Here is a 22,705-nt window from a genome sequence, read left to right as displayed (position 1 = left end):
TGCTGGGGACTGCTGGGGACTACTGTGGACTGATGGGGACTACTGAGGACTACTGTGGACTGATGGGGACTACTGAGGACTGCTAGGGACTGCTGGGGACCACTGTGGACTAATGGGGACTGCTGTGGACTGCTGGGGACTACTGTAGACTGCTGGGGACTATTGAGGACTGCTGTGGACTGATGGGGACTATTGAGGACTGCTGTGGACTGCTGGGGACTGCTGGGGACTGTTAGGGACTGCTAAGGACTACTGTGGACTGCGGTGGACTGCTGGGGACTGCTGTAGACTGCTGGGCACTGCTGGGGACTACTGAGGACTACTGTGGGCTGCTAGGGACTGCTGGGCACTACTAGGGACTTCTGGGGACTACTGTGGACTGCTGCAGACTGCTGGGCACTACTGGGGACTGCTGGGGACTACTGTGGACTACTGTGCACTACTGGGGACTACTGTGGACTGCTGTGGACTGTTAGGGACTGCTGTGGACTACTGTGGACTGCTGGGGATTACTGGGGACTGCTGGGGATGACTGGGAACTGCTGTGGACTACTGAAGACTACTGGGGACTGATGGGGACTGATGGATGACTGGAGAAAATTCCAACAACTTGTGCCTTGCTCAGACACCATAGCAATCACTGCTGAACACACTAGCTGGTGGTTGCCATGAACAGTGAGGAAGGGACAGTACAATACTGCTTTGTAATGCCCATTCCCCAGGAGCTCAGGAAATGAGCCATTGACAAAAAAAATCGGACCCCCTGCACGGCCCCTCAAAGGCTGACCCTCCCCCAACCCTCTTACCCTATGGACCTACTGTGACCCCATCACACTTTGCGCCACAACTACCCTTCTGTCCCCATGCCCCCGACCCCACCGCCCTGTCAGTGTCTGTGCTTTCTTCGTACGTGAGCGACTCCGAACATGACACATGGGAGGGAACCACCATGCATTGGCAGGGTGGCCACTGGAAGGGAAACAACAGAAAAACACATTGAATTTCAGACAATGGGGGAGGTTGCAAAGGTGGGTGAGTGGATGGGATGGGGTGAGGTGGGGTGGGTGCGTGCCTGCCTGCATGGCTGGCTGGATGACTAGGTATGGGTGGGTGGATGGATGGGTGGGTGGATACGACCAACATATAATGAGCCAGCAAAGCTGCCAGACGGTAGCAGGCCTAATCAATGAGCTGGCAAAGGTGCTAGACGTTAGCAGGCAGAATCAATGAGCTGGCAAAGGTGCCAGACGGTAGCAGTTCTACACAATGAGCTGGCATGCATGCCAGACGGTAGCAGGCAGAATCAATGAGCTGGCAAAGGGGCCAGACAGTAGCAGGCAGAATCAATGAGCTGGCAAAGGTGCCAGACGGTAGCAGTTCTACACAATGAACTGGCATGCATGCCAGACGGTAGCAGGCAGAATCAATGAGCTGGCAAAGGTGCCAGATGGTAGCAGGCAGAATCAATGAGCTGGCAAAGGTGCCAGACGGTAGCAGGCAGAATCAATGAGCTGGCAAAGGTGCCAGACAGTAGCAGGCAGAATCAATGAGCTGGCAAAGGTGCCAGACGGTAGCAGTTCTACACAATGAGCTGGCATGCATGCCAGACGGTAGCAGGCAGAATCAATGAGCTGGCAAAGGGGCCAGACAGTAGCAGGCAGAATCAATGAGCTGGCAAAGGTGCCAGACGGTAGCAGTTCTACACAATGAACTGGCATGCATGCCAGACGGTAGCAGGCAGAATCAATGAGCTGGCAAAGGTGCCAGATGGTAGCAGGCAGAATCAATGAGCTGGCAAAGGTGCCAGACGGTAGCAGGCAGAATCAATGAGCTGGCAAAGGTGCCAGACGGTAGCAGGCAGAATCAATGAGCTGGCAAAGGGGCCAGACAATAGCAGGCAGAATCAATGAGCTGGTATGCATGCCAGACGGTAGCAGTTCTACACAATGAGCTGGCACGCATGCCAGACGGTAGCAGGCAGAATCAATGAGCTGGCAAAGGTGCCAGACGGTAGCAGTTCTACACAATGAGCTGGCATGCATGCCAGACGGTAGCAGGCAGAATCAATGAGCTGGCAAAGGGGCCAGACAGTAGCAGGCAGAATCAATGAGCTGGCAAAGGTGCCAGACGGTAGCAGTTCTACACAATGAGCTGGCATGCATGCCAGACGGTAGCAGGCAGAATCAATGAGCTGGCAAAGGGGCCAGACGGTAGCAGGCAGAATCAATGAGCTGGCAAAGGTGCCAGACGGTAGCAGGCAGAATCAATGAGCTGGCAAAGGTGCCAGACGGTAGCAGGCAGAATCAATGAGCTGGCATGCATGCCAGACGGTAGCAGTTCTACACAATGAGCTGGCACGCATGCCAGACGGTAGCAGTTCTACACAATGAGCTGGCATGCATGCCAGACGGTAGCAGGCAGAATCAATGAGCTGGCAAAGGGGCCAGACAATAGCAGGCAGAATCAATGAGCTGGCATGCATGCCAGACGGTAGCAGTTCTACACAATGAGCTGGCACGCATGCCAGACGGTAGCAGTTCTACACAATGAGCTGGCATGCATGCCAGACGGTAGCAGGCAGAATCAATGAGCTGGCAAAGGTGCCAGACGGTAGCAGGCAGAATCAATGAGCTGGCAAAGGTGCCAGACGGTAGCAGGCAGAATCAATGAGCTGGCAAAGGGGCCAGACAATAGCAGGCAGAATCAATGAGCTGGCATGCATGCCAGACGGTAGCAGTTCTACACAATGAGCTGGCACGCATGCCAGACGGTAGCAGTTCTACACAATGAGCTGGCATGCATGCCAGACGGTAGCAGGCAGAATCAATGAGCTGGCAAAGGGGCCAGACAATAGCAGGCAGAATCAATGAGCTGGCATGCATGCCAGACGGTAGCAGTTCTACACAATGAGCTGGCACGCATGCCAGACGGTAGCAGTTCTACACAATGAGCTGGCATGCATGCCAGACGGTAGCAGGCAGAATCAATGAGCTGGCAAAGGGGCCAGACAATAGCAGGCAGAATCAATGAGCTGGCACGCATGCCAGATGGTAGCAGTTCTACACAATGAGCTGGCATGCATGCCAGACGGTAGCAGGCAGAATCAATGAGCTGGCAAAGGTGCCAGACGGTAGCAGGCAGAATCAATGAGCTGGCAAAGGTGCCAGACGGTAGCAGGCAGAATCAATGAGCTGGCAAAGGGGCCAGATGGTAGCAGGCAGAATCAATGAGCTGGCAAAGGTGCCAGACGGTAGCAGGCAGAATCAATGAGCTGGCATGCATGCCAGACGGTAGCAGTTCTACACAATGAGCTGGCATGCATGCCAGACGGTAGCAGGCAGAATCAATGAGCTGGCAATGGTGCCAGATGGTAGCAGGCAGAATCAATAAGCTGGCAATGGTGCCAGATGGTAGCAGGCAAAATCAATAAGCTGGCAAAGGAGCCAGACGTAAGCAGGTCTACACAATGAGCTGGCATGCATGCCAGACGGAAGCAGGTCTACACCATGAGCTGGCATGCATGCCAGACAGAAGCAGGTCTACACCATGAGCTGGCATGTGTGCCCGACAGAAGCATGTCCACAGAATGAGCTGGCAAAGGTGCCAGACGGAAGCAAGTCTACACAATGAGCTGGCATGCATGCCAGACGGAAGCAGGTCAATATAATGAGCTGGCAAAGGTGCCAGGCGGTAGCAGTCCTACACAATGAGCTGGCATGCATGCCAGAAGGTAGCAGGCATAATCAATGAGCTGACAAAGGTGCCAGACGGTAGCAGTTCTACACAATGAGCTGGCATGCATGCCAGACGGTAGCAGGCAGAATCAATGAGCTGGCAAAGATGCCAGATGGTAGCAGGTAGAATCAATAAGCTGGCAATGGTGCCAGATGGTAGCAGGCAAAATCAATAAGCTGGCAAAGGAGCCAGACGTAAGCAGGTCTACACCATGAGCTGGCGTGCATGCCAGACAGAAGCAGGTCTACACAATGAGCTGGCATGTGTGCCAGACAGAAGCATGTCCACAGAATGAGCTGGCAAAGGTGCCAAACGGAAGCAAGTCTACACAATGAGCTCTCATGCATGCCAGACGGAAGCAGGTCTACATAATGAGCTGGCAAAGGTGCCAGACAGAAGCATGTCTACACAATGAGCTGGCAAAGGTTTCAGACAGAAGCAGGTCTATATAATGATCTGGCATGAATGCCAGATGGAAGCAGGTCTACACAATAAGCTGGCATGCATGCCAGATGTAAGTAGGTCTACACAATGAGCTGGCAAAGGAGCCAGACAGAAGCAGGTCAATACAATGAGCTGGCATGCATGCCAGACGAAAGCAGGTCTATACAATGAGCTGGCAAAGGTGCTGGATGGAAGCAGGTCTTTATAATGAGCTGGCATGCATGCCAGAAGGAAGCAGGTCTAATCAATGATCTGGCATGCATGCCAGACAGAAGTAGGTATATACAATAAGCTGGCATGCATCCTAGACGGAAGCACACCACTTGCAGAATAAGACTGACAAGTGCCACCAATCATACACGCACAAATGGCTCTTCTCACTTGCCCACTTTGATGCATGATCCCTTAACATCACCCGCCTGGTTTAGGGCCTACTCACAGTCCGCTTTCTGGACAAGGACATACACTTAAATGAATACACTGCTAAAGACTTCATTGGGGAAAATGGGGGCCATGGGCACTCCACCTCTAGGGGAGGACCAAAGTATGCTCTGGCCTTTTATCATTTCTTTCAGTGACACGTTCTCACACAAAGACATCTCTTAGGTGGGAAATTCCAAAAACAGAAAATCAAAAACAATTTACATAGCATTAACAAATTAAAGTGGCCTCAAGGACCACTATCTCAACTACACAATAACTTAATGGCTCTGACCACAGTCATCAAGGTTGCGCAGCTCTTTTTACATATTATTACTAGTGAGACGATATAGTTTCTGCAACTTTGCCACATAAAACCTTACCACAAATCCTGCCTACCTGAAAAATTAAAGCACAAACCTACAGCAAAATAACCTCACAACCTCCATGTGCTCTTGCATTCTTCAGTTGCCCATTCACGACAAAAAAGAGTGAAGTGTAGTAGCTGTAAAGTTCCAGCTGAGATGTTTGCAACTCTGAAGCAAGACACAGAGTCCAGGCGATAAAAAAGGGGAGAGGCTTTCATCTGTGCTCTCAGGCGAAGTCCGCTAGTTCAAGGGTGGACCAGGGAAGTTGGCGCCAAAAAGTGGCATCCATACTTGTTTTATACAGCTCTTACGTGAGGGGAGGGTGGAAGGCATGAGAGGTGTGGAATTCCTGGCTAGGGCCAGGGGTATAGGAGGCCCTAGGAAGGTAGCAGCTAGTCAGCTATCTTTGTCACCATCCACCTTGCAGATGCTTGCATCAGGTCTGGGCTTCCCCCTGCCTTGACATAACAGTAGCAAGGATCCTTAATTGAAAAGTGGTGTTTTAATTTTGAGCCTGGTATTGTTGCTTGTGCAGTCAGTGACTTGCTTAAACAATAGTGTCGTTAGCTCAGGTTCCAGATTGAGATGTGGAAGGTTATTTATTTATTTATTTATTTATTATTTTTGCCTGTGGACCAGAGTCCAAGGAGTTGATTGGCATTGAGTCAGTAGGTTCAGGAGTTTTTAGTGTAGATGAAGTTTGTTTATTTGTGCTTGTGTCCTAAGTGGTTTATCCAGCTAGGTGCCCATTTTGCGTCCATGAGGGTATGTCTGCAAAGGACCCTCCACCTGGAATGGCTTGGTGGTGAGGGAGGAGCCCACGTGCATGTGGTGCTGTGGTATAAATGTGAGCACGCAAGATTGTATTGTTGTAAAAAGTGAGGTGCCTCTGAGGTGAGCTTGTTTGTTGATCAGATGGAGGCATTTGTGAACCCTGAGACAGTGGTATGTGCTGTGTCAAGTTTTAATTTTTAAGTGTTGTCCATGTCTTTTGTAGTGTGATTTAGTAGGTGGTGTCCCGGTGGCCTGTATGGTAGATAGTGGATGCATTTATAATGTTATATTGTAATGTGTGTGAGAACCTTGGTGTTGTGTTAAAATGCTATTTTTTAATTTCGTGTTTCATGTTCCATGTTTTTTATTGTCTGTTCAGGCAATGAGTCCCTTAGGTTTTGATGCCTGTGCTTGTGTTGTGGAGTCAGTGTGGTTTTTAGTTGAGCATGATGTTGTGAAAGAAAAAAGCCACATGCTAACCTGACAAGCTCAGGGAAGGCCTGCGTGGCAGTCTTGCAAACCCAGAGACCTAAGATAACCACAAAAGATGGTTTGAAAATTAAATATCTAACAGGTTATAGTGTAGAGGCTGAAAGAAATAATATAGAAAAATTCCCCTGTTAGCCCAAACTTCCCATGAGAATGTGACCTTTAGAACTGCCCCAGGAAAAACAGGGTATGAGCCACACAGCACCAGACCACCAGACTCAGCCCCTAGAGGTAGTAAACTGGATGTAGTATCAACGTCCTGCGGCGGTTCCACCCTGTTCCTTGTGATAATGTCTATCCTCCCCTCAAGGAATTCCTGTCCCTCTTTCTAGAAGACCCCCTCCCCTTGTCCTTTGTTCTAACTTTGCGGTTTTTGCCTTTATAAGCCTGTAAGAAGTTCTGCTCGGGACTTGACTTGGCTGCTCCTGCGTGAGTAACAGGTCAAGTCCCAGCATGCTGGAAATTAAATCCTCTTGCTGTTTGCATCAAGTGCCCTCTCTTGCGTTTGACTGGGTCGTCGCTGATCCTGGGTCAGGGCAGGGGTCTCCTTCGGGGGTCCAACAATAGTAGGTAGTCATGTCCCAGATATTTTCCCAGACAAAGATCAACTTTGATCTTTTTACTGAGCCCATTTGCCTTTTTTCCTCTAAGATAACATATCTGTGAGATGTCTGGGTAACTTGTAACTTCCCTTTTTCCTGAGCCCTGGGGAACAACCAAATGTGGGCGCCAGGACAGATGCCTCAAATTCCTTCTTTATCATGTTAATTGTTCCTGTACTCACCTGAGTACAAGTCCATCATTTCCCTTTTTATCCAATCCCAGGAGTTTCCCACCGCTTTGCTTTCTCCCGCCTCCTTACTCCATCACCAATGAATTTCATGTAACTCACCTATGTCCCTCCTTTGATTTCGGTGTATAAATAGAGAAATGTAACCTGCCATTCTTCGGAGCATTATCTCAATCCATTGAGGTTTTGCTTCCCAGCAATTGTCCACAGTTTTGGCTCAAATAAACTCATTAAAAAAACTCTTTACAGGTTTCAATGGTTTTTTTTTTTGTTAACAATGTAGAGGCTTTAAAAAGAGAATCGGAAATTGTCCATTTTTAGGCAGGGCAGGGCAGTTTGTGTATTTTTTTCCAGAAGTGTCTGTGTGGAGGGTGTTATTGATATGCAAGCGCTGTTTCCCTCCCCAGGGCAATCCGGAAAGGGAGCCTTGGATGGGTCATTGTAAGGAAAGCAGGGTGGAGGCTTAATGGAAAAGGACTGGGGATGTTGAAAAGGCTGTAAGTTATTGATGTTTTCATGATAATAGGGCATTTGAAATGGGGAGGAAGTCTCCTGCCAGGCTTTGTGGGTGTGGATGGATCCTTCTGTCCTGTGGGTCATTTCCCTGGAGGTGTGTATGGCTAGTGTTTTGCATTGGGTTGTGTTGTTGGTCATGAAGGAGCATGGATGATCCTTTGCGATGTTTGTGTATTGTGGTAGGACAGGTGTGTGTGGGTAAGGCGTGAGTGTAGGCAGGTGTAGGAGGAGGCAAGCAAGGTGTGAGTGTTTTGTGTTGATTTTGGAAGGAACCAGAAGGTTGAGAGTTGGCATGGTTGCACTAGGTGTTTATGGTACTGTTTGTGTAAGTGAGGTGGGATGGGTGGGAATGCCAGGGAGGTTCTCTGGGGACATGTTTGGTGGGAATTGTCAATATTGGGTTTGACCACAAAATGGAAATTTCAGCAACCTATTTTGTGTCAGGCAATGGGTTTGTGTCAAGCTTGTAGGGGACCCTGGAGGGTAGGGTGTGATTTTAGTGTATTATTCCATGCTAGAGTGTTAATGAAAAAAACAACATCAAGCAAACAACAACAACAAAAAAAAAACATTGAAACCTGTAAACTATTTTTGTGAGTTTATTTGAGCCAAACTTTTGACATATGCCGAGAAGCAGAATCTCATCGGATTGAGATAATGCTCCGAAGAATGGCGGGTTACATTTCTCTATTTATACACTGAAATCAAAGGAGGGACATAGGTGGGTTACATGAAATTCATTGGTGATGGAGTAAGGAGGTGGCAGAAAGCAAAGCAGTGGGAAGCTCCTGGGATTGGATAAAAAGGGAAATGATGGACTTGTACTCAGGTGAGTGCAGGAACAATTAACATGATAACGAAGGAATTTGAGGCATCTGTCCTGGCACTCACCACATTTGGTTGTGCCCCAGGGGCTCCGGAAAAAGGGAAGTTACAAGTTACCCAGACATCTCACAGATATGTTATCTTAGAGGTCTGGGGGCCCCAGGACGGGGTCCTCCCAAGAGAGACACTAATTCCTCTGCCTCCTGAAGTGCCTCCTCCCAGGCCTCCTGTCACTGCCACCTCACCTGACAGACTGTCCACACCTGCAGCCCAGCCAGCTGGCACAGCCGCCACTGAGTTTCTCTCTGAAAGAAAATAACACATTTTCATTGATTTCAGCCACAGGGATACACATTGAAGGTGAGAATCGACTGCCTCCTGCACCTCCACAACAGGCGTGGCAGCCCCAACACAAGCATGGAACCAGGAATCAGATCAGAGACCTCGGGGTTCCTAGGTTGAAGCTCAAACAGAGCCACACTACCCAGGCACAGCCTGGTGGAACCGCTGTGCCCAGGAGAGAAAGACGCCTTGAATGTGGGCTGTTAAGTCTGTTACCTCAGTGTTAACCCCGCATTAACTTAGGGTTAACACTGCATTTGCATGGGTTTGATCCACTCCTGTGGAGGAGGTCCGGCGCAACTTGGCTCCATCCCCAGTTATGGTTGAGTTCTGGGGAGCATTTCTGCAGCCTGGAGGGTCCCTGATTCCAGACGTTAGTATGCGATGCTTCAGCAAAGTGTTAAAGTGCTCCAGTCTGTGACAGGTTCCAGGAGAAGTGAATATTCAATGCAAAGTGCACCTATCACAGTGTCAGTGGGGTCTCTGACCGCCTGCCAAGGGCATTCCTGGGACAATGGGCCATGTTGCAATCCCATCAGAGGATTAGAAGGCAGACACGCATCAGCTTGAACTTCCCTGATTCTGATGGTTGTGCAGGACAAGTCCCTGATTTATAGAAAATTGCCCCTAAAATATTTGGGAGAAAAAATATTCAGAGTATCACACTTGTAATTTCAGATCGCTCAAGAAGAGACATCTCTGTGCTATACTCATAACTTTTCTGTAGTTTTGCTTTGGGATGCCTTAAAATAAAGGTTTAAACCAAGCAATTCTAGATAAGTCCACACGGCCGCATGCTCAGTCCACAAAACTGGTTTTATCAGTAGTACTGGTTAATAATGGGCATTTTTGCCCAGGGATGGAGTTATTAATGAACTAAAACTGCCCCCAAATGCTCTTTTTTTATTTGGCATTACACTTGACATTTTTAGGTATAAAAATATGTATGATGTTAACATCTTCAGAAAACTTGACATGAAGGTTTAAATCTTGTTCCTTCAAAATAGCATATATCAACTCACAGGCATATCAACATATGTGTACTGGTACTTGCCAAACTTGCTGGGCTTTAAAAAAGGTTTTTTTGTTTTTTTTTTAAAGATGTTATTGGTCACAGAGGAAAAGGGAGAAGAGCAGAGAGAAATGCCAATGATGACAGAACTATCAATCGGCTGCCTCCTACACGCCTCAGAATGGGGATTGAGCCCACAATCCCGGCATATGCCCTGACTGGGCATGGAACCGCATGACCTCATGGTTCCTAGGTTGAAGCTCAACCACTGAGCAACACTGGCCGGAGGGCATCAGTGGCTTTAATGGTCTCGTCTGCACTCAAAGCTACAAAGAATAGACAGAGACCAGAAGGACGTTTGCTTGAGCATCACAGGCGAACTTACCGGGCACTGGAGGATCTGGGGCCTCCAAGAGGGACTCTGTTCTCAAACCCTCGCCCTCAGCATATAAACCAGAAGCCAAAGTCAGGCCACCCCAGGATAGGGTCCTCCTGAGATATGAATTCCTCTGTCTCATGAAGTGCCCCTGCCGCTGCCACCTCACCTAGCAGGCCGTCTCCATCGGCAGCCCCGTAAGCTGGCACAGCAGCCACTGTGTTGCTCTTTACAAGGGCTCTCACAAGGTTAATTTCACATTGCTCTGTACTTGTAACTTTTCTGTGGTTCGCTTTGTGATCCCTAAGAGAGTTTAAAGAGACCTCACGCAATTCAATAAATGTCCACAAAGTGGCGCGCTAGACCACAAAACGGGTATCACTTGCCATTTGGCTTGCTGGGGTTTTGAAACTTTTTTTTTTTTTTAAATAAATCCATTTATTTAAAAAAATGGTTTGTCTAATCACATACACAATTAGATACACATCTACCAAAGTGGCCCTGCCCTGTAATAGACACCAGTGGGGCATTCACCACACAGTACCTGAAAAATACAGCTTAAAAAAAGGTGTCTGCTGAGTAATTCGGATTTCTATTGGACTCCTGGTTGAATGGCTTTGATCCATTTAAAAATAAAACAAAAACAATAACGATTTGTCCCCTCTGCACAAGGGAAACCTACCCTATTTTTTTTTCTCCTTTGTGAAAGCAAGCCACATTTCTCTTCTTCAATGGTTCAGCATTACCAATCCAAGTGTTGTATGATGACCTAAGGATTGTGCCTCTCTGCCATCTAATTGTCTTCACTTTCCAATTCAGATTCTTCTTCTGTGTTTTGAAACCAATCACTCAACAAATTTCTTCATCTGGTCAGAAAAACACTTTTGCCTTTGGTTGGTCACGTGTGCTTCTTCACTCAGCAAACCAGCTTTATATAAGAGAAGCACAATCTTCTGAAATGCCTTCCTTCATGAAGTCGATGCTGTTGTAACAGTACTCCTGGACCTTCTGCAGGAGGATCAGCTCTGACTGGCCTTGGGAGCTGAACATGACCAGCAGGGGAGCGTATTGCTACTGCCCTCACAGGAAGTTGGAGAGCTCCTTTAATCCCATGTAGGTGAAGTACTTAGCAAAGTGATCTATAGTCTCTGTTAACGGGAATGAGTTTATGCAGCCTCTTATCTAAGTTGCCTTTTCTCAAAGAAGAGGTAACAGAGTTGGCATCTTTTCCTGCCATCCAGGCTTTAAAAAGCTTGACCGCAAATGAGGCCACAATACCTTCTTTAACAAAAAAGTCGGTGAAGAGACTGGTGAGGATGGTGGGAGGAAGGGTGTCATTGCCTAGCAAGATCCCCGACAGCACTGCCAACTTTGTCTGCACTGTTTCAGTAAAGGCTTTAAGGAAGGGGAGAAGCTTTTTCATTGCATCCTCAAAAGCCTTTCCACATACTTATATCTCCTAATGACTTTATTGAAGAACTGAGCATGGTTTCAGATAGTTTCATGATCTCCTTTGGCTGAAAAAACATAGTGGTTGGTCATGTTGATCTTGTCACCATCATCTATGCATGTCCCTCCAGGGGCAAGCATACTGCCAGCTACCAGGATATCAAAGAGTGTGTCTGCATAGCGACGATAATCTAGTCTTGAGCCTGTACAGACCTGAAACTTGGCTACAGCTTCAAGGTCATTACCAGCTTCATTAAGCCCCTAGACAAGTGTATCCCTGAAGACGGTGGGTTCAGATTGCTCTTTTTCATCCCTTTTCCAAGTTTTGAACCGCTGGCCTGTAGCACTGGCTTCATATGCTTATTCATAAAATTTCTGTCCAAGAAGGTAGCAGTGACACAGGAGGCTGGGAGATGCGATGGTTCTGGCAGCGGGGGTGGCAGCAGCAGCACTGGCGGCGGCAGACAATGGAGGAGTCCGATTTATATTTTTTAAAAGTGAATATAATCCATAGCTGATGTTGCTAAGTGGTTAGAGCACAACTTGCCAGACATACTCTCATTCACTGCTTTCTAGTTATAAGAGGCACCAAGGAACATTAGGCAGGATGAACAGGTCATCTGAAAGGGAACCTCAGCAAAGCAGTCTCCAGGGCCTCCCTTTGCAGGGCTGGGATGGGAACAGGTGAAGAACCCAGAGCCGTGACTTCGGTCCATCAGGGATGGAATGATTGCCGCCATGGATAGCCTCGATGATTTGGTAGGTTTTTCTGTTTTTTTCTGGGTAGAATTTTTAGTCGTGTCCACAGGGCTTTACTTGGAATTTCAGCACCACGGACAGAGGCACAGCGTGCTATTCCTTGAATTGCCACAAGAGGGCAGAAAAGGATTATTTTTGCGCATGAATTGGCTGATAGCATCCGTTGAGGGCTAGTGCAAGAAGTATACACAGCTGAAACCCATTTGACTCAGTGGATAGAGCGTTGGCCTGCGAACTGAAGGGTCCCGGGTTCGATTCGGGTCAAGGGCATGTACCTTGGTTGCAAGCACATTCCAAGTCGGGGGCGTGCAGGAGGCAGCTGATTGATGACTCTCTATCATTGATGTTTCTAACTAGAAGGAAAATGTAAACATTTATCCTATAAAACCACTGATTAAGTCTGCTCTATGTTAACATTTTAATAAATTACAAATTAAGGGATGCTTTTATCTTATACATGTTTGATTCTTGTGTAGTATCTAAAATAAATTATTCGTATGCCACCAGAAGTTCTTAATTAGGCCCTCAGTGTGTATGCATATATAAGCATATAAGCAAGCCTACCTTTCCCTGTACTTGTTAAAAAGCATCCCAAAAGACATATCAGGCAGGGTGGCCCGGTAACCTTAAAGGGAACTTTTGCCCAGCAGTTCTGCAGGCCTTCCTTTGCAGGGCTGGGGAGGAGAGAGGTGAATAATCCAGCCTGGCTGATTTTGTTTAGCCTCCCCCCTACCCACCCCCCCCCAAATTTTTGATGGCATCTCATGGAAGATTTTCAGTTCCACTGCCCTGAAAGCGTAGGCTCTAGAGGACAACCACATTCCCCAGGCACATACCTAGTAGGAGGAGACGTTTTCCCTTAGGAGCTGGTGAGTGGGCAGGAGGTATCCTGCTGCCCCTTCCCCCGCACACTCCAAAGGTGCAGCTGTGGGGTCAGCGCCAGTGAGTGTCCTGAGATCTCGGTGAGAGGAAAGTCTATCAATGTCAATGAGATATGCAAATATTTGTCTTCCAATAGGACTTGGCTCTGCCTGGTGTGAAAGCAGAGCCAAGGATTTCTGCCCGGAATTAATCTCAGCACCACAGACAGAGACAAGATGGCTCTCATAGAGGTTACTGTGAGGAAGTTTTGAATAACTTCACTATTTCAGTCCCACAGGGCACATGCCCCTTCCGAATTACTGTTACAGAATGAACACCCAAATATTCTTCCTATACCCTGTTTTTCTAGCATTGATTTCCTATATGGAGTGAAAAGGACAAGACCTAGGATGCCCACATTTTATTTTTGTTAAAGATCTGTTCTCTTTCATTGGTTTATTTAACACACAGTTACTGACTTTGGCATTTTAACTTTGCTGGATTCAGAAAATTCATGAATGAATAAGCATTGGTTTGTGCTTATAACACTCACATTTAAGCTAGGGAAACTGACACATCAATCCTAATTTCTTGCATGTGCAAGCAAACGAAAATGTCTATTCCAAGTAATGCAAACAGGCACAGGAGGACATGTTTATTTCCAGTTAGGGTGGCTGGGAATGGTTTGAAATTCATATTTTCAACAGCGAATCAAAGCTGTAGCTGGTGTGCTCACTGGCAAAAGTATAGGCCCACTATGCAGTGAAAGACTAGATGGAGGGAGAATGGGAATGTGTGGTAGATTCTGTGGAGCAGGGGTGTGACGAGGTCTATGCTTAGAGAGAGGATGCTGAGGACAGTGCGTGGGATGGGTTTGAGCAGAAGAGCAATTCTCTCTGAGTTTCTTGTGCAGGAAACCATGGCAGGCAAGGAAGAATTTTCTATAAGGCAAGCTCTGCCAGGACAAGGCCGGCCCCCACATGCTCTGTACTGTCACTGCACACTGTGCCCTCTTTATTTGCAGAAAGGCATGTGTGTGTGATTGCCTACACTCCATGCAGACTTTCATCATCAGTGGAAAATAGACTTGAAATGACTTTATTGCAAGGCTAGGCTATACCATTGAGTTGTCCGGAGCACTTGGTCAGTTTAATCTCTTAGAGGCTCTTTTTGTTGCCATCTTTAAAAGTAAATTTTTTTTCAATGCCCTATAGAAGGATTTTCAGTCTGAAAGCTGGTAGTGTATGCTGTTGTTCCTTGAATGGGCACAGGATGGCAGCAGAATATCATTTTGCTCAGTAATGGGTTGATAGCATCCTTTGTGGTCTAGTGTATTAACCACATCCTTCCATAGACCTGTACAGTATAATCAGTAACTTACTTGAAACAAACTGAAAGTGTTTATCCTATAAAATCAGTGCATAAGTCTGCTCTATGTTTACATTCTAATAAGTCACAAAATAAGAGATGCTTGTTCATAGCATATTTCTACAGGATTATTTTCTTTCAGTCTGAAAGAGATGGCCATAGGTATCAAGCAGAACTCTTTGAGTTATAAGAACACGTTCTAAAAGCACTGATTTTTGCTCTTACTGATTGGGCTAAGTGTCTAGAGCATCTTAAAACTAGGGCTTTAAGAAAGGGTGTTTTTGTGGTTTTTTTTTTAAAATATGTTGTGGATCTCAGAGGGGAAGGGAGAGGGAGAGAGAGAGAAACACCAAAGATTAGAGAAAACTTTCCATTGGCTTCCTCCTGCACGCACCACTCTGGGAATGGAGCCCACCACCTGGCATGTGCCTTGACCAGGAATGGAACCACACGACCTTTTGGTTCATAGGTCGAAGCTCAACCAAGGAGCCACACCGGCCTGAGGGCATCGGTGGTTTTAATGGTCTCCTCTGCAGTCAAAGTTCCAAAGAACAGAGATGAAAAGAACACTAGCTTGAGAATTGGAGGCGAACTTACCAGGCACTGGAAGCTCCGGGTCCTTTTAGAGAGACTCTGCTCTCCAACCCTCACCCCCAGCCTGTGACACAAGGTCAGGCAGCCCAAGGACAGGGTCCTCCCAAGAGAGACACTAATTCCTCTGCCTCCTGAAATGCCTCCTCCCAGGCCTCCTGTTGTTGCCACCTCACCTGACAGGCCATCCCACCTGTAGCCCTGCAAGCTGGCAAACCACCACTGCATTTCTCTCTAAAAGAAAATAAAACATTTTCATTGATTTCAGCGACAAGGATACACATACACGGTGATGATCAGCTGCTTCCTGCACCTCCACACCAGACATGGCGGCCCCAACCCAGGCATAGAACCAGGAATCAGATCAGGGACCTGAGGGTTCCTAGGTTGAAGCTCCACCGCTGAGCCACACTGCCCAGGCGCAGTCTGGTGGAATCCCTGTGCCCAGGAGAGAAAGACTCCTTGGCTGTGGGCTGTTAACTCTGTTAAATCAGGGTTAACACCGCATTAACTTAGGGTTCACACTGCCTTTGCATGGATTTGATCCACCCCTGCGCAGGGGGGTTGCCCAAACTCCCCATCTCTTGCAGTTCAGAGGTCCGGGGCACCTTGGCTACATCCCAGGTTCTGGTTGCCTTTCGGGGGGCGTCTCTGGAGCCTGCTGGGTCCCTGATTTCTGACATTTGTATCCGCCAATTCAGCAAAGTGTGAAAGCACTGGAGTCTGGAAAAGGTTCCAGGAGGAGGGCCAGGAGAGGTGAAGACTCAATGCAAAGTGTGCCTCTCACTGGAAGGGGGTGTCAGCGGGGTCTCTGGCCGTCTGCCAAGGGCATTCCTGGGACAACGGGCCACGTTGCAATCCCATCAGAGGACTGGACTGCAGAGATGCATCAGTGTGAACTTCCCTGATTCTGATGGTTGTGCAGAAAAATTTCCTATAATTCCCTGATTTATAGGAAATTTACCCTGAAGTATTTGGGAGGAAAAAAATAAAATATTTGGAGTTCACAGGGTATCACACAGGTAATTTCAGATTACTCATGGAAAGAAGTCTCTATGCTATACTTGTCATCTTACTATAGTTTGGCTTTGGGATGGTTTAAAAAAAAAAAAAGTTTAAACAAAAACCGCAATTCCAGATATGTCCACAAGGAGGCGCCCTAAGAACACAGAAGTGGTGTTACCAGGTATATTGGTTAATAATGGGGCCCTCGCCCCAATGCAGCAGAGGTTACCAGCTGGGAGGAACCATGGGACAAAGAGAGAAGCCACCCAGAGGCAATGGTGCAATGACAGGACCCCTGTCCCCTGAGAGTGGAGGAGGGGGTGGGGGAATGTTGAAGCCCATCAGAGCAAATGGCCACCAGGTGAGAGGCCACTTACACAGATGTCACAAAAGGAGACACAGGCTGTGGGCAGCCCAGGTGCCATTTTCAGCTCTGCCCTTTTACTGCTGTGTGCCTTTGAGGAAGTTCCTTGCCCTCTCTGTGCTAAAGTGGCAGCACCTGTCCAATGGGCCACAGCTGCTCCTCATAGGAATGTGGGATGATTTTGTGTGTGTACCCCACTTGCCCTGAGGGCTTGCTGCTCCCTAATGGGCAAACCCACCTCTCACCCTCCCCTTCCCGGGACTGAAGATGCCCCTCTGGGCCTCTTGCATGGACCCTGAATGGGCCACTGCTCTCCTGTCTTCTAGTTAATCCCAGCTGTCACAGTCCCAGCAGGAAGGAGATGGCACCACAAATGATTTTCTGGAAGGACTTTGGCAAACAGACTGTGGACAGACAGCCAACCCAGGAGGTGGTACCCTGTACACAGAGACCAGCCCGGGTATCAGGGAGGTGGGGCCACAGGAACATGTGAGTGTGGTCACTGAACAAGGGGCGGGGCCAGTGATCAGGATGGGTGGTCATTGGGGATGGAGGAGGGGCCATGTGAAGAAGGAGGAAGAAAGGATGTGGTCCAGAGACCCTGAAGCTGAAGAAGCCAGAAGGAGCCCGCAGGGAGCACAGCCTTGATTTCAGATTCCGGCCCCAGAGGGGAGAGCTGTGTCTGTAGGTTTAGGCCAGTCTTCATCATCGGAGCGGAGTCCCGGAAACAGACCCTCCTGCCTTCACACAGCTGGGCCTCCCTGCATTTCTGGAACCGGCTCAGCAACTTCAGCAACTGCTTCTGTCTGTTTGTCCTCTCTCTATATCTCTCTCTCTGTTTCTTTCCATCTGTGTCTGTCTCTGAGTGTGCCCAGCAATCCCACTTCTGTGTGTGTACTCCAAAGGACGAAAAGCAGAACCTCAGCCCTGCACACCTGTGTTCACAGCAGCACTCTTCACAGGGCCCAAGGGCGGGGCCACACAGGTGGCCATGGACATGATGGATAAGCAATGGAGGTCAGCTGTAGGCAGGGCTCTCACTCAGCCTTAAACAGCATGGAGATTCTGACTCGTGCTACCACCGGGAGGAGCCTTGAGGATGTGCTCAGGTAAGCCAGTCTGAAAGAGACACAGACTGTGGGATCCCTTGTGTCTGAGGCACCTGGAGAGGTCAAGGTCATGGAGAAGAAGAGAATGGTGGGAGCCAGGGGCTGTGGGAGAGGAGGGGAGTCAATGTTTCCTGGGACAGTTTCCATTTGGGAAGATGAGAAGGTTCTGGAAGTGGAAGGTGTTGATGATTGCACAGCAATTTGAATTTTTGTGCGAATGCACTGCAACCTTAAAAAGGGTTACACTGTAAATTATGTTACTAATGTTTTACCACAATTAAAACAAGTGTCTTGCTATCTATCTCTTGGTCTTTTCACTTTTCTGGTGAGAACAGAATACATTTGTAGGTACAAACTACAAAACACATTCTGTGATCTCAGTGAGGCCTCATGTTAGCTCAATGCTTTGCATTTAAAACTGGCATCACACAATATAATGATGAAGAATAAAATTCAAAACTGTTATTACTTTAATAGTATTATTAATTTTATTAGCATTTACTCAGAAAACTAACGATGTATATTTTTATTTTTACTTAAAACCACATTAGACTGGCTGGTATAGCTCAGACCTGATTTTATGGATCCAGAAAGTGCTGTTATTCGCCCTTGCATGTCTAAAGACCTAACTTAGAACAAACTCTACTCTTCTTGCTATCACCCAATGTCCTTAAAAACAGTTGAGCACTCGCTGATTTGGCTCAGTGGCTAGAGTGAGGGCCTGCGGACTAAGGGGTTGTGGGTTCCATCCCCAGTGAGGGGCCTGTGGGAGGCAGCCGATCAGTGATTCTCTCTCATCATTAATGTTTCCATCTCTCTCTCCCTCTTCCTTCCTTTCTGAAATCTCATTAAAAATATGTATTAAGAAAACAGGTGAATGTATATGTGTTTGAATTGGCCCCACGGTAGTCATAAATAAATTATGTAATAGATAGGTTAATGGTCCGCAAACCCTATTTATTGCAGGCTAGCAAGTTGCCAAAAGGCAAGTGAATGTTTTTGTGTGTTTTTTTATAAAGAAGTTAAATGCTCCCATATACATGAAAATCAGAAACCTCGCCAGCACACACACGAGTTAGAATTACTTTCCAGCTCTGAATCAGAGGAAATGCAGCTGAGAAAAACTTTAACTAGAAGGTTGCTGAAGCCTGCATGCCAGCTGCCACAGGCTGAGCTGGGCGCCAGGACTCCAGGACTCTTTTTCTCTGTGGGCACTGCCACCTCGGGTGTGTTGTTCTTAGTCCTTATGTGTTTTGACTCTCAGACATAAGATGGCTACCTCACTTCCAGGCATTCTTTTTGAAATATAGGTAGAAAGAGGAGGAAAAGGGTGGCATTAGCAAAACCTGTTACTTTAATCAGGCAGCAGAGATGTTTCCACAAACTATCTCCCCCGCCCCCACCCCCCATGCCTTTTGCTTATGTCTCATGGAACAGAGCTGTTTCCTACAGGCTACTCGGAGCTAAAAGGGCATCTAAAGGCACAGTACAGTTACTTAGCTCAGGAGCATAATACACGGTTCACACTCCTGCTTATTGATACCAACTTCCCTGAGAAACATGGTGTTTTGGACAGTTAAGTAAACCTACAGAGAATATACCTGCCCTGAATCAAAGAACGTGAGAAATGATAACACATAAAATAAAATGAGAACTACAGGTAGTCATTGTTTATGAAAACAGAACTCATAGGGAACTCCTACAACTAGTGATTAAATGAGTCAACAAACCTGAGTCTGGATTTTAGTTCATTCATGTGAGTTGCATAACTTCTTTAACACTCAGGTTTTGATAATTAAAATGAAGATATCAAATGAACTATTCCATTAATGACTATAAGGCTTTATAGATCTAAGTAAAAAGCAAATACAATCATTCCTTATTTACTTTCAACGACCCTAACTATCATTTAGAAAGTAATATTCTATTTAGTGTGGTTCTTAGCCTTTTAATCCTTGCAATTAAAATCTGGATATATTTTCTTGTTTCTTGCATATTTATTTTCAAAATGATAAAAAAAATAGTTGACTAGTTTATTTGGAAGTCTTAAGGTAATTCTGCTTAAAAGAACAAATGGGCTGAATGGTTTGTTATGAAATTTTATGACACTGAAAGAAAACCATAGTCTGTCATTAGCGTTTTTATGGTTCATTAGGCATAGTGCTTAGAAGTTAAATGACACCTGGGTATGGACATATTCGATTATTTTCTGCAAGCATGTCTATCTTGATATAGTGCTGACTCAGTCAGTTCTTGCATCTAATATATTCAGGTTGGCACAGAAGTGAAAGGCATAATTCTCATTACATGGGCTCAGCCAGGCAGCCCGGGAAACAAGCCTGACTAAATGCTTGGATTTCAACCAACAGTGCAGCACACTAATGTTGTTTCTGAAAATGAAAACGGCGACTGCATTTGTCAGCTGGAATGTCTGAGGCTCAAGAGAAAGTATTCAATAAAGAAGGGACATTGTGCACAACATGGACGCCTTTGATTCCCAGGCACTGAGATCGAGTTCTCTGTGAATAACAAGTTTTTTTTGTTAATCACAGAGAACACTTCAGTGACTTTATGCTGAAGGACAAATGGTGTGATGTTTTATTTTAATTTGATGCATGCTTTGGCAGCAGCCACTAATAAGATTAGATTTCTTGATGAAATTTCAGAAACTGTTCAAATAGTGCTTGTAGGTGAGTTGTATTTTCTGCAGTTTAAAAATTGGCATCTTCAAGAATTTTAATCATCATTCCTTATTCATTGTGAACTTTGAACTTAATATTTAAAAATTATATATTTTATTGATTATTTACAGAGAGGAAGGGAGAGTCATAGAGAGCTAGAAACGTCCATGAGAGAGAAACATTGACCAGCTGCCTCCTGCACACCCCCCGTAGGGATGTGCCCGCAACCAAGGTACAATGCCCTTGACCAGAATCAAACCTGGGACAACTTAGTTCGCAGGTTGATGCTCTATCCACTGAGCCAAACTGGTTCTGGCTGAACTTAAAATTTTTAATTAAAAAATATTCCACTGTATTTGTGGTTAGAATTACTTTTATTGTAACTACTAATCTGATTTTGAAATAATCACTTCATAATACACATTTCTATTTCCTTCTGTGCTTAAAAGCTTTCCCATCTTGTTTTTAACTATCTTGCCCCACATTCACTAAACCTTTAAAGTGTGTGATTATTTCTTACACTACTAGAGGCCCAGTGCATGAAATTTGTGAACTGGGCGGGAGAGGGGGGCAGGGAGAATACCCCTGAGCCTGGGTTGCAAGAGTGTGCAGGCCAGGCTGACAGACCCCACCAGTGCATGATCAGGGCTGGGGAGGGACGTGGAAGGTTGGCCAGTTGGGGAGGGAACATGGGAGGGCTCCAGGGTGTGTCTGGCCCTTCTCGCTCAGTCCTGATTGGCCAGAATCCAGCAGCAAGCTAACCTACCAGTCAGAGCATCTGCCCACTGTTGATCAGTGCACACCATAGCAAACGGTTGAGCGGCCTTAGCACATCATTAACGTATTACACTTTGATTGGTTGAATGGATAAACAGACACTTAGCATATTGGGCTTTTATTATATAGGACTAGAGGCCCCTTGCAGGAAGATTCCTGCAATTTTGCTTCCTGCTGCAGTCTCCCCGCCCAGCCTGCTTCCCTTTCTTCACTGCAGCCCTGCTGGCTTTTCTTTCCTCTCCTCTGCTCTGCTTGATTGCTTCTCCAGAGCTTTGCTCCCTTCAGCAGTGCTTGGCTTCTTTCTATGCTGTCTTCAGTCTTCTCTCTGGCCTGTATATGCAAATTAACCCAAACAATATTTGCCCTGAGTGGCTGGTGGGCATGGCTTGTGAGTGTAGCAAAAGTACAGTCAATTTGCATGTTTCTTTTTTATTAGAGAGGATGTGGTGGTTCAAATGCCTTTTATTAACAATTACCTATTAGGAGAGTAGTAGGTTTTACTTATGATCCCACAATTAAACATGATTTCCATAAAAAATATTTATGTTTCCTTAACGTGTTGCAGAAGGATGGTGTATGAGAATAATTCACTGTGCATAAGTAGTCAACACTGTCAATAAGATTAGGACTTTACCTATTTAGAAAATTTTCATTTCATATTAATTTAATAAATCTTTTCTTTTAATGTAACTGAACCTCTCTTCTCTAAATAAATTATTCTGGGATTTCATGTATAATTACTGACATAATGAACATTTATATCTAGACAATAAGAAAGACACAAATATTCATTGATATCTTTAAAAAGGGTCCCAAAATTTACCTTTTATAAAATACCATAAAGTATCAGGACTGGCTGCCCATTCACCCTGGAAGCTTCCGAGGAACTGCATGGAGGAAGTGGGTACCGTGGCTGCAGAGTGTGTGGGAACCTGGGTTCAGCACGCGTACAGTGTGTCTGACTCTCAGTTGGGCGGGTCTTTGCTCTGAATGGCTGTAGGGAGTAATGTCACTGGTTTGATAGTAGTGTCTCTACTGCACTTGGCATTTAGCAGTGTTCAGTCAGCACTTCTGGATGGTGAGTTTGGGAGAGGCTATACAGACTCTTTAGGCTCATACTTATTAATTCAACCAACAAACACTAATTAAACATTGACACTCACTTTAAAAATGTTTTTATTGATATTTTAGAGAGAGAGGGAGTAAGGGGGAGGGAGAGATAGAAACAAGATGATGAGAGACAATCATTGATGAGCTGCTTTCTACACGCCCCCCACTAGGGATCGAGCCCACAACCAGGAATATAGAAGCAGCAACCTCTTGTTGCAAGGTCCAGTGCTCAACCACTGATCCATATCAGTCGGGAAACAACCACTTTTGAACTCTACTAGAACTGGTACTTTTATTTCTCCTGCCTATGCTGTCTCATAATGAACTCACAAAATGTTTGCTGGGGGTCCTGAGGAAAGTTGTGCCCAAGTTGCATGCTGTAGTCTCCTCTTCCCTAATTCTGGGCAATAAGAAGGTCACAAAAAGAAATGGTGAAAGTTATTACATATGATCATGAACATATGTATTAAGATTAAAATGCCTTTGTAGGTTTGAAGATTCAGGAATTGCATTCAAAATTCTCACTTAAGACTTTGAAAA

At 46.3% G+C, this 22,705-nt stretch overlaps 1 pseudogene across 1 annotated transcript; it reads right to left on the bottom strand.

Annotated features, from left to right (window-relative positions):
• Positions 1 to 11,171: 11,171 nt before the first annotated feature.
• Positions 11,172 to 11,952, bottom strand: LOC311626272 (eIF5-mimic protein 1-like; annotated as a pseudogene). Its single transcript has one exon. The product of its transcript is annotated as an eIF5-mimic protein 1-like (transcript).
• Between the last annotated feature and the right edge of the window lie 10,753 nt (positions 11,953 to 22,705).

Source organism: Pipistrellus hanaki, assembly GCF_964339955.1.
Source record: "Pipistrellus hanaki genome assembly, chromosome: 8".
Classification (NCBI taxonomy): domain Eukaryota; kingdom Metazoa; phylum Chordata; class Mammalia; order Chiroptera; family Vespertilionidae; genus Pipistrellus; species Pipistrellus hanaki.
The sequence above is the reverse complement of the archived record's forward strand: the minus strand, read 5'-3'. Positions and strand labels throughout refer to the sequence as shown.